The sequence below is a fragment of the Calypte anna genome, chromosome Z (genome assembly GCF_003957555.1).
Source record: "Calypte anna isolate BGI_N300 chromosome Z, bCalAnn1_v1.p, whole genome shotgun sequence".
Classification (NCBI taxonomy): domain Eukaryota; kingdom Metazoa; phylum Chordata; class Aves; order Apodiformes; family Trochilidae; genus Calypte; species Calypte anna.
The window spans coordinates 35,825,867-35,838,659 of NC_044274.1; positions in this window are offsets into that span (position 1 = coordinate 35,825,867).

Below are 12,793 nucleotides of genomic sequence, written 5' to 3' on the forward strand. Positions count from 1 at the left end.
AAACATTTGGATTTCATCTGAAATAATACACTTCTAAAATTTCTCAACAGGAATGTACTTATTTCCTCCTGCCAGAACCAAAAAAACCTGTATAAATAACCAATTATAAAAGCAAGACTTGTAAGAATGTAATTTTATTTTGTTGGACTCTTTGTTTCTGTTTAGAACTTAAAATGATTGACACTGAGCATCAGCAGTTGATTATTTAAAAACAGTTCTTGCTGAATCCCTGAGATGGGTTAGTCTTCAGGAATACGAGACAATGATTGTCATCCGTTGCAGCTTGCTATATGTTTTGTACTAAATGTCTATCGTGTTCTACTGATTACAATATATAAGGGGTTAATACCTTAAAGCCACTTCTGGCTCATATTTTTTATTGTATTTTTATTATATACAAAGTTGCTTAGGAGTATATACTTAGCAGTAAACACACCTGTGTTGAATCCTAGATGTTATGGTTCACTGACTATCACAAGGTGCTTTGGCACATATATAATTTTAAGCTATTCAGAATATACTAACCAAAACTCAGTGGAGTGGCCTGATCCTGTCAGTTCCTTTTCATTTACTGCAGTCAGATTTTTGGCATAATCCTTATCTGTATTTCTCCTATATATAAGATCGTCTTGCTGAAAAAATTGAAGGAATGAAGAAAACACTGATAACAAGTAAATATTTTAAGCTCTGATAATTAAAATATAGTTATTTATGTTTTTATTGATGAATACCTGGAATTTTTATAAAGCAATGGAAGAGCTGAAAATGTTCCTTAATTATATTCAGTGCAAACTTCTGTTTGTATGGACACAACATTTCTAAACTGTATCTCTGTTTTCAAACAATAATTCTTGAAATCCTAGCTAGAAATTGAAGATTTCATTACAGTAATGCATATGAAATAATAACTATGGCTATAACTTGATTGTATCAACAACCTAATATACAGTTGCTCCTTTTGAAAATCCCCCTAAATAATTGATTTTAATACTTGAAGTGGCATAGACATGCATTTTGTTGAAATTCAAAAGAAATCATGAAAATCATGAAAAGTACTACTTCAGGTGTATTCATTTTAAATATTATACAGATTCTACTTCTTTTGATCAAATGTAAATAAATGTCATACATTTTGTGTACCTGTATGTTGCTGTGCTTAGCTGTCAATGGTGACCTTTATCAAAAAAGTTTTAAAAAAAAATTGATAAGGTCATGATAGGTATAATATTTCTTTCAGATGAAATGGTATTGTATTGCTTATTTACAGACACCCCCTAAAATCAAGCACATGGTTTCTTTAACAAAAGCTGTCACAAAATGGTCAGTAATTAAAAGCTTCTGTATGACAAAGAATCATGTTTACTGAAATTCCCTTTTGCTTTAGTGAAATGATGTTAAAAAAATTATGCTTAAAAAAGTAACAAAGTAATCCTCTTTATTGTAAGGAAGAGCCTTCCAATAATATACCAGCTCCAAGCAGAAAATAAAAGATGCCACAATTATATTTTCTTACCGGGGGTGACCTCTAGTGTGAAACAATGGCATTTAGTGTTCTTTCAGGTTTAAAATGACAGGTTCTTGCCAATTACACTGGATTTCTTAAGGCCTGTCAGTGCACTGGGGGGCAAGGTAATCTGGCATTAAAACAAAAAAACTCCCAGTACTAATCCTGGTGTAATTCTGTCTTCTAAGTCAAGTGTTTCTTTGTATTGCTTGTTTGGTTATACTTCCTTTAAAAAGTCCGATAACATTTCTTGTTCAAATACTAGAAATCAGATTCTGCACTGTTACTTATGCACTAGTGAAGCTATTAGTTAGACTTGTCATTAGCTTTACATTTATTAATACAACTGTGTATGACAAAACCCATAAAGAGGTGTTTTTTTAAAATACTTCATAGATAAAATGTGTTAATGAAAATTAAATCTACCAAATGAAAATCTGAAAAATAAGCATACCTGAAAGCAACCTGTATTGCAGCCTAACCATCAATCTGTGCATGTTGGATGCATATGTAACATCTTTAGGCTGTGCATGTGCTAGCTGCTAAAACAGTTAGCTGTGCCGTAATATTCTGTGGTTTTCCACTCCAATTTATCTACAGATGTGCTCTGCCTCTTAGAGCTGATGTCTCTGTATTTTCATGGTCATTAGAGCATATATATACAGGTTTTTCTTTGTTTTCAAAATCATAGTCCATGTCTATTCACAGCAAAACTGACCTGGTAAGTAATAGTGTTGTTTTCTTATGTGTTGATTAGTTTATGTGGAGCTTATGTGCATTGCAGTATGACATGCTTTCCTCTCATTCATCCCATTTCATTGCTGAATATTAATTTTCTACTTTCCTTAGAGACATGGAATTTTTGTAATTCCAAATGGTGCTATCAATATCAATAGGAAGCAAAAAATACCGGGATTATCCTCTGTTCATTAATGAGGTGAATGACAGCAGAAGACCATCAAATAATAGCGACATCAAAATTTAATTTATTGCACACTCCTCTACTTAAAAATTTGACCAATACAGGTTTTTGGGAAAGAATTAGAATTACATTAAAAATTTTAAAATTTTACTGTAGAGAAAATGTCTGTCAATGTTAAATTGTCTATTTTCCTTGAGATTGCACCTTTGGTTATTCTGCATCCATGATGTTCCAGCTCCAGGTGGATCTTTTAAACTAACCAGATCTTAGACTAATTACAATCTAGGGAGTCTCGTAAGTGGTAATATGTGCAGGAAGTGTGAGGACATTTAATGCACAACAAAACATATTCTACTCTGCAACAGGCAGATGAGTATTTGGTAAATTTAGTGTGATAGTCAGTACAGACTGATCCTTTAAGTTACTTCAGAAGTTTGTAGGGGAATGGGATTTGCAAGTTGTGTACTAGTTGCCTTAAAAAAAAAAAAAAAAAAAAAGTATTATTCAAGTTGCTGAAGTTTCCTTTTGAAGTATGTTTTGAGACCTATTTGTATGCTAAAACAATGCCTATATTACAATGCACTCTTAGAATAGCTAAGTATCTTAAAGGTTTTCAAAACAGAAGCAGGTTGTTTGAGTTATGGCACAGTTACCTTGGAAGCTACTTACATATGTGTTGCAATCACTCCCTCCAAGACTTTCTTCCATACGGATACATGGAACTTTTTTCAGGTGTGAAATATTCCTGTATATTTTGTTCATTCATCTGTTGATTATTGCTTCCACTGCTGTTATGCATCCTGAAAAAATTTCCAGCATGTCCTGTTTTATGTCCTTTCTTCTTAGGAAGATAAATGTGCATCCCCTCTCATAGAAATAGTTTGTGTCCAATTGCTGCATATTAAAAAGCCCTGGTACTTCCAGTTCAGCACCCTAGATCACTGTGTATACAGAAGGAAAGGGACAGAAGTCACCTTGATTTAGAGTGAAACAATACTAGAAGATTGGGTAAAAAAGATGTGAGTTTATCTAAATCATATTATAGACGTTGAAGACCTAAATCTGGAATGTTGTTCATGCAAGGCTATAAATTCTGAGAGCCAGGTGGTGTAAAATACTTGGAATTTGGGATTGAAGTATTTGTTCAGTTGCTAACAGTACATTCTTAATACCCTCTAATAAGAAAGCTGAACTTTTATTGTTTTTCCTTAGCTGTACTCTCTGTATAGGTAGGTAAGCCCATAGAAGAGTGTGCACTATGCTTAAAATCAGTTGTTATCAGTGCTCAGAATTGAATGTCTAATATAAAATTAAATATAATCTTTTCTGCCTAACTGTTCTGGTGATTCTGACTCACCATAAGGCTTGAAGCTTCTGAAACACTGCTTCCCTCAGCATGGGTTTGTATTGATTCCAAAGCTGATCTTCGTAGACTTCTGCAAAGGACTATACTGAAAGGGAAATACAGTGTTCTCAAGTCCACTTTTAACTTAGTTTCCAATGAAGATCTTTCCTTCCATATGGAGTGTTTAGTAGCTAGCAAAAGTCAAGTTCAGGACTTTAAGCATTAGTGATAGAGAATGTAGGAGTACATATCACAGATCATGAGGATGTCAGAATATTAAACCTTACAGCATTTTGAAAAGTGCTTTTCACTCTGAAAATAGAGTTAAGAAATTTTTTCTTTTAAGAGGCGTTTTAGAAAATTTGAACAAAAGATCTCAGAACTGTAAATTATTTTCAAGGAGTGTACTTTGTAAATGAAAGCTTACAGAGTAAATTATGTACTTCTTTGGCACTTTTATATTGATACTTTGTTTTGTTTCAAATTCTTTCTCTCTCTTATTTTTCTTCTGTTTTTGTAATTAAGTCCTGGTAAGCATAGTTTCTGATTTCAAGAAGTTCTTAATAGGGGAAACTTCTTGTTTAAGCTCTGAGAAATCTTCTCTGTTTTTAATAATTTATTTCTGTATTTGGTTGATGTACATGGTCTAATTTAGTATCTATCTGGCATTGTTACATTTTAGTTTTTTTCTATTTCTTTTTCAACTGTGTTAACTTGGGAAAGTATGTTTTCATGGTGGAACAGACAAGATTCAATGTCCAGCTGCTTATTAGTCTCCATTTCCTATTAAGTTTTCAGCTTCTGTCCTGTAACCTTCTGCATTTATCCATCCTGTTTTGGCTCTGGAAGAAACATCCTTTTTGCTGCAATGCATTTTCATTGCAGTGCTTTTAACTAACACTGAGAACAAAAATGCAGATCTCATAGAATTATAGAATTGTTTAGGTTGGAAGGGACCTTAAAAATAATCTAGTTCCAACCCCCTTACCTGGGAAGGGACACTTTCCACTAGATCAGGTTGCTTAAGGCACCATTCAACTTGGTTTTGAACACTACCAGAGAGGGGGCAGCCACAGCTTCCCTGGGCAACCTCTTCCAGTGTCTCACCACCCGCACAGGAAAATATTTTTTCCTAATGTCTAACTTAAATCTCCCCTCTTCAAGTTCAAAGCATTTTCCCTTGTCTTCTTTCTACATACTCATGTAAAAAGCCCTAACTCAGCTTTCTTGTAGGCTTCCTTCAGATATTGGAAGGTCATTTTTTAAAAAAATACACATACAATTAATTTTGCTGAAATCTTTCCATTCAAAGAAGATGGTCATCAGCCTTTTAATTTCCTTCAATGTTATGAAATCCTGATACTTCACTAGTACCTTGAAGGGGTTCAATAATGGGATGTTTTCAATATCTGCAGTCTTTCAGGACAAAGGCATGCTAGTGTTCTGATGTATCTGAATATTTCCCATTAGCTAAAAGGGGGTTTCTTTGGAGATACTTTTTGCACAATTATTTGTCTCCAAATGTGCTTTAGAGAGCATTTATCTGGCATGTTGATTAGGTACAAATTAGTTAAAATTCTAATTTAGGAAAAGGAATTTAAGCAAAAAGGAATTTAAGTAAATTTTAATTTATTAAAATACTGAAAAGAGTTTTCCTTACCTCACATCTTCTTTTGATGTATTTATAATTTGTCTGAATACCATCCAATCTACAGAGTGTAAAAATTTTCATGCTGTCAACCCAGCAATATTTTATTTCTATATGCAGACATTTCCTTTCTTCTCTGTCTTTCTCTTTGATCCTTACACTCTTGAAAATGAGGCAGGTCCAGTATGATTATCAAATTTATATGCATACTCAGAAAAAGGCTCTCCATCACTTCTCATACAAAGAGAAGAGGGATACCTCAGCTGAGAAATCAGAAACATAATGGGATTGATTTTGTCTCAGGCAGTGTTATGTCATATGCATTTCAAGGCTTTTGAAGGTGACATACAGATTGACTCCCTACCTCCTCAATTTTTTAAATCATTGAGCAGTTTAGCAAATGGTACGCTATATTAATAATAGATGATTAAATAATTGGAACATAATAATGACGCAGTTTATACAGGTTCTAAAAGAGTTAACTTCAATGTGCCTAAAATACTCCATTCTCTTTCTAATCACATGTTTAATTAAATAAGACTGAAGATTCTGTAAAGTGTATCTTAAAATGTTTTACAGTTAAAATAATTTTATGGGTTTTATAAATAAATGTTAAGAAGACTCTTAATTCCACCTGCAGCACATCCACACTCTGACACCCTCTAAGCTTTTATTCTTGGAGTCTTACAAGAGAAGCAATGTGATTCATTGGTTTGAGTTTCATGGAAGTTGCATGCTGGAAAAGAAAACATTGTATCTTCTCAGTTCCGCTGTTGCATTCAAGGCCCATTCTAGATAAATTTTATTAATCAGACAACTCACTTAAATTTGCAAATTGTGTGGGGATGGTCTTTACAGATCCTTTGCTATCTTACAGGCATCCACTGAAGACCAAGAGACCAAGAGCCGCTGCTGTTCTGGTTATGTGGGATATTAGCATATTATGTGCCTGTGATGAACATCTAATTTCAGACATGGTGTTTCCCATGATATTCTGAAGTTTAACCTCTGTCACAGTCAAGCTACTTGTTCTTACATGAATGTCTGCTATTTGGAAAAGGGTTGATGGTCTTCTTTCAATACCTACCAGATTCATTTGCAACTGTTGAAGGCAAATGAAAATTTTATGTCTTTTATTTCAAGGAAGCACAAGGAAACATGCAGGGCTTCTAAAAAATGTACAGCTGTGCACTGGCACTGCAAGTGGACTTAGTTTGAATAATGGAGTGATATTAAAAGAATTGCTATGCCAGTAAATACATTTAATTCTAGCAAGACATTATAATTATTCTAGTTTGAATTGTGCTTTTCATTTTGACAGCCCCACCTTCTATGGCACATCACTTAGCACTTTGATCTCTTTCATCTTGCTTTCTTTTTTGCAATTTTATATTGCTACTTCCCCAGTCTCTATGCAAGTTCTGACACAATTACGTTGACATCTTGAGGTCGAATTATAATGCTTTATGTTTCATGGTTCATTCTGGTCATAATAAATAAATAAGGCAGCCTACCTAACCTTGATCTGACTCTTGTGTTTATCAAACTGGTCTTAATCTTCAGAATTTTATTGCACGTTATGATGTTTTGTGCCACGCAGTTTTTGAACAACCACTTAACCCTAGTGCTCCTCATAATGCTTCTTCAAGGTTCAAAGTAAAACATTCAGTGCTGCCTAAAAATTAGTAGATCTGATTTTATGTAGAGCTCTGTATAACCTGGTGTACTTTTTGTCTTTTATTAAGTCTATGCAGATTTGCTGACTAGGCAACTAATGATCTATTATTGGGATTTTTTTATTTAAAATAACATTATCTGATGAAGGAAGATTACATTAATTATAGTATTGAACATGTGCAAAACTATGTGTGTACATGGGAGTATGAGGCTAAACTATGACAGAAATGTCATTGCCCAGGAGGCGGAAGGTAAGAGTGATGCCAATGACGCTTTGGGCTGGCATGACAAAGCATTCTCCACAAAGAAAGCAGCCTTAATTTTCATGAGGTATTTAGATAAAACATAATATATGCTGAAGCTGAAGCATTTCAGTTTGTCCAGACTGGTCTTAACTGGAGTGAAGCATTAACTCTTTGCTTAGTAAAATTCATTTCTGTATTTCTTTAAGTGTTTTGCCTTTAAAAAAAATGAGTAGACACTTTGTTTTTTTATGTAATTCTGAGTTTGTTTTTACTTGGTTCAACTGAAATTACTGCTGTAGCTCAAGACCATATTTTTATTTCTAGCTGGCCCATGTCTTGTTGCAGTGTATTAATACAATGAAGCATTCCTCTGAATTTTCACTTAGGAGAATAGTCCTACTGAGATGATACAAATTAAAGCTAGAATTCATGGCAGTAGACTTTTAAATGAACAGTCAATTTTTTTAGCTTCTCTGCTAAAATTTGGAAAGAAGAGAATGCATATGAAGAAAACAAGAATAAACTCATGTATATGAACTGAGGAATTCATTGAGAGAATTTTAAGCATGTTGCTTAATGGTTCCTGAATATATGCTTTTTTTTTTTTTTATTTCCAGAAACACAGAAGCTGTACTAAAGCTGTTGTTCTCTCATGCTAACACAAACCCATCTTCTTATAATCATGCTTTCCTATAACCAGTTCTATTTGGTTTCATTTCAGTATAGTGGTTCACACTTCAAATTGAAACAGAATGCTGTGAGTAGTTAGAATTTCAGTACATTTAATTTTCTTACTCTTATATTTCCATACATGGGGTAAGTAATGAATGTTGAACATAAATGATTAAAAAAATTAGAGTTTTATAGGAGTTTATTTTTCAGTTAAGAAAAGTATTTTGATTTTGAAGTTCAAGATGTGTTATGATGCATTAATATGATTTTCTGTCTAACATAGGCTGCATACAGTCAAAGTCAATGCAGTCTCCACAGAAATAGCATTATATTTTACTTCTACAGTCCTAAGTTTTATATCATTATGACCTTGAAAGCATATGTCTTACAGATAAGTGGACAAAAGCACAAAATTTGCTTTTTCCTTTAGCATGTTTTGCATGTTGGACCTTTTGTTCCGTACATAGGAACAAATAACTAAGTCTAAATTATGTCTGAAACTTATTTCATGTCTTAATATTCTTTTCTATGTAAAGATGTATCTTTGCTTGGTTTAAGAGCTAGTATTTTTTTGTTCTTCCTGAGGCAAAAAGTAAAGAGGAGCAAATAAACACACATATACAAACATGTATGATATAATGCGCTTTTTTTTGGTGTGTTTTTTTAGTTTTGACTTTGCCATAGAACTAGACTGCACCTGTCAATTCTGATGTTTGCATCCTGGCCTTTAATCTTGCTTTGGTAACAACAGCAGCAACCATTGAGTGGAAATTTACTTTAGAATATTGTTTTTCATCATTTACAAGCTGTGTATATGACAGTCATAAACTAAGAGGGCCCTAAGTATTTGCATTTTTTAAAACACTTTTTTTTTCCACAGTGATAATTAACATATTTGGAAGGTGTTGATGATTTTTTTTAGTAATAAATTGTTTTTTCTACAATTATGTGGCACTGTAAAAAGCTGTTAACACATTTATAATCTATTAATTAATTATTCATTTCTCTAATGTGCTAGCATTTCTTGCCATATTTCTCCCTTGGTGTATAAAATAAATACCATGCCACAGTTGTGTTTCTAAAGCCTTACTCTTACTTCCACTGTGCAGTAAATTCCATTACCTTTTCCTACTCTGGCAAACCATATAGGCTGAAAGCGTGAATACTGTATGCAGTGGTCAAAATGGAGTTTCAAGTGTGTATTTTGGTCAGATGGTGAAGATACACTGAAAGAAAGAAGTTTCCAGAAGCTGTGATGTCCATTACTCATAGAAGGGCTACTTGGGACCTGCCTGGCTTACCAGATATGGCACAAGATGACATCTCCTTTGCTACCTGGACTGAATGGCAATGATTTCACTTCAAGGTTTTATATAGTTTTGCCCACCTTGTTACTTTTATAGTCTCACCTGCTTTTCGGTCGTCTCTCTAACTGAGCCAAGAACAAGGCCTGCAAGTTTATCTCTACATGCTTCTCTACCTCTGCTTTCATGAATTCTTCCATGTGGCCTCATTTGTCTTCATCCCACTTCCTGAAACAGTCTGGCAGCCCTTCACACTCTTCTTTTCCAAAGATTTGTGAGGACAAACAGCTTGAGAAAAGAGGATTATAAAACTGACTCATCCAGTGAGTAAATATACGTCCATGTGCACAAGACAACTAGGAGTTGTAACTTTTGCCCTTCCTTTTCAATATTTTCATCAATTCACTCTTTTCCCTCCCACTCCTTTGTGTATGTACTAATTAGACCATAACATTTTTGTGTCAAGGTCATCTTTGTCTGTGTTTATGAAGTGCTCTACACATCACATTTATATACGCATGAAGTGCTTTACACTTTCTGATACTTGGTTATAATGCATATTTTACAGGTAAATATGTTTACTTGAGAACCTTTTGTAATATTAAAGACTTTTTTTGCTTTCAGTGACGTGAATAAGGTGATAAAAATAATAACATTTTTTTGGTTTTGTTTTGGTTTTGAGACATACGTTCCAATGGCAATAAAGTATTTTTGTTACATGAAAAGCCAGCATTTCCCACTTCTAATTCACACTGTGGTGTGGTTGTACATTTGGATGTATTAATTAACTTGTGAGACAGGAAAAAATCATACTAGTAGTTCTGAAACTTGTTAGATGACATGATCTGTTGCTGACTAAAATGTGCGAAAAGATTCCCACTGATTGCTGTGGGTGTTCAGTCAAGTTCTCTGTGTTCCTATGTCTTCATGCTTCAGTTTTTAACATTTTGGCAAAATTTCAGATCTGCAGACATTTTCTCAAGTCTAATGCAGTTTTTATGGACTTGAATTTTAAGCATCTCTGCTTATCTGGCATAGGAATCTTAATCTTATCATGTTTATAAGAAAGTTGCTGAATGAGTGGACATTCTAGCCTCTCTTCCATAATTCTATTTTATTCTGCTAAAGTTTGGATGTCTCTGTGCTTCCTCTGTGCCTGAATATTCAATTAGAGCTCATAAATTTGTCTTAAAGATCTGAAAGACCACAAGTGAAAGTGCACCTTCATGGGTTTCGGATCAAGAGTTAGGGCTGAAAATCTGACTTTGAGATTATATTAGTCTAGCCAGATCTATAGTTTGAGCTAGTAAAATAAATTTCTTTAATTGGTTATCTTGGTTTTGGTATTATTGAATCCAGTGCTCAGCAGCAATTGTTATGTGGGGTCTGCCACTCCTCTAAGTGGTAGAGTACCCATGATGTGCTACTCTACGGTCAGCAGAAGGAAAACATCAACGATAATAAATTTCTGTAAAAGAAGAATTATTTAAATCCAGGATAAAAGTAGGAAAAACGGCATACATACAATATATGAACAATTAAAGTAGGAGTGAAAGCATACAAAATCGGTAAAGCAGAGGTATATGACACTCTCAGTCCATCCTTTTCAGGTATTTCAGAACCTCGTTAGTGTCATGTGTGGTGGAAGGTTGCAAACACAAAAAACTCACCAAATCCTAGCAAAAGACATACATCAAAGAAGACACTTGGGGTCTTTGGCTCTTGGAAAGAAAGTTCACCCTGTGGCCCTTCTGAAGTGCTAGCAGAAAGCATTCAGCTTTCTCAGAGAGAAGTAATAATTTTATTATCAGTTGAGCAAGACCTTTTCTCAGAGATTGACAAGGTTTCCACCTCCACATTTCTTTCATAGTCATGCTCAATAACTTGGAATTAGCAGGCTTGTGCTTTTTAATGAAAATGCAGCAGGACTTGGAGAAGCTGAAAATTCACCAATGGTTCTTAAGAGGCATGTAGTAGCTATCACCACACTTGACAGAATTTACATAAAAAATTTTAATCAAAATTTTTATTTTTACGATAGCAGACAGATCTTAGTGCTTTCAGCATGCAGAAAAATTATTGTACCAGAGGGGTATTATAAGAGTGTGTTATACAAGTACATGGTTATTTCATCACGTGATACCTGCAGTGTTAATAATGTCTCTTATTCAAAAATTCAGAGTAATAAATATGTTACCTTTCTCCTTCTTCTGCCTCCTCTTTCATTCCTCTAATCTGGTAGGAGTGGTTACCCTCCATCTCATATACAGATAATTATAGGAGGGAGGGTGGGGCAAAAAATGAACTAAGTGACTTTCCCAAATTCACATAGTTTACAGAATCAAAAATACTGATTCAGGAGTCCTTCCTGTTGCTTCAGAGGCAAAGTGATGGCAAAACCTCTGCTTCCCTAGCAAAGATACAAACTAATTGTGTGATGAACTCAAGTTTTAAAAAAAGACATAAAATAACTAGAACACTCAGATATTTAAAGATCATTAGTAACCTGAAGACTTGCATGAAGATCAAAGCTGTGTGCCTAGGAGTATGGTTATCCCTTTTTATGCATGTGTCTTCAGCAGTATAAAAACTGTGCCTGATCATTAGTGTCTGGGGCTTGTTCAGTACACACAGTCACACTCCTAGAGGACAAAGATCTGGTTAAACCTTCATGAAATTCAGTAGAAGCTTTTCTATTGATTCAAGTGAGAGAAGTGTTTTCCTAAATGAACATGAAGGCTGAACTAATCTTTCCCCTCATAGGTCATTCTAGCAGGTCAGGCTTGGAGCATACTAGTGAGGCAGTGTGCCGAAAGCTTGCACTGTTTCATATTTCACTGTAGCCGTTCTGTGAAAAAGCCAACATGTGCAGTCTCTAGGGAATTCAATCGAATAGCTTTCAATATAACTAAATGGAGCTTTTAAATCAATTTATGTTGGAATTTGAATGTCTTCAACTAATCACCAATTGCCTTGTTCAACAAACTGTAAGGAAAGCTGCCCTTATTTCACTACAGAAGTGGATGTATTTTTGGATGTATTGTATTTTACAAAAAACACCTGGAAACAATTTTTCTTCCCTCCTTCTGCCTTCACTAAGATCTCTAGACAGAATGTTTGAAAAACATGAGTAAAAGAGGAAAAACATTAGAGTTGGTGAATGCACTAAAATCCCTTCTAGGTCATGCTGAGTAACTAGAGTCTGACCTTGGTAAATGAAGGAACAAAAACATGGTAGCAGGGTTAAAATTCAAGATCCAGTAGCCCAACTGAGACACATTTGATGTTTTTATGATCCTCCAGTGTCTAACCAAAGGAATAACCTGCAGAATCCAAAGAGCAAAGCTCAGCATCTTTATGCCAATTTAGTGATCTGTTCTTTTGTTTCTGTCACTGTGGATTTTTACCAGACAGGTCCTACAGTGTTCCCAACACTTAGCACACATATAGAGATTAATCTTCATTTTACTCATACT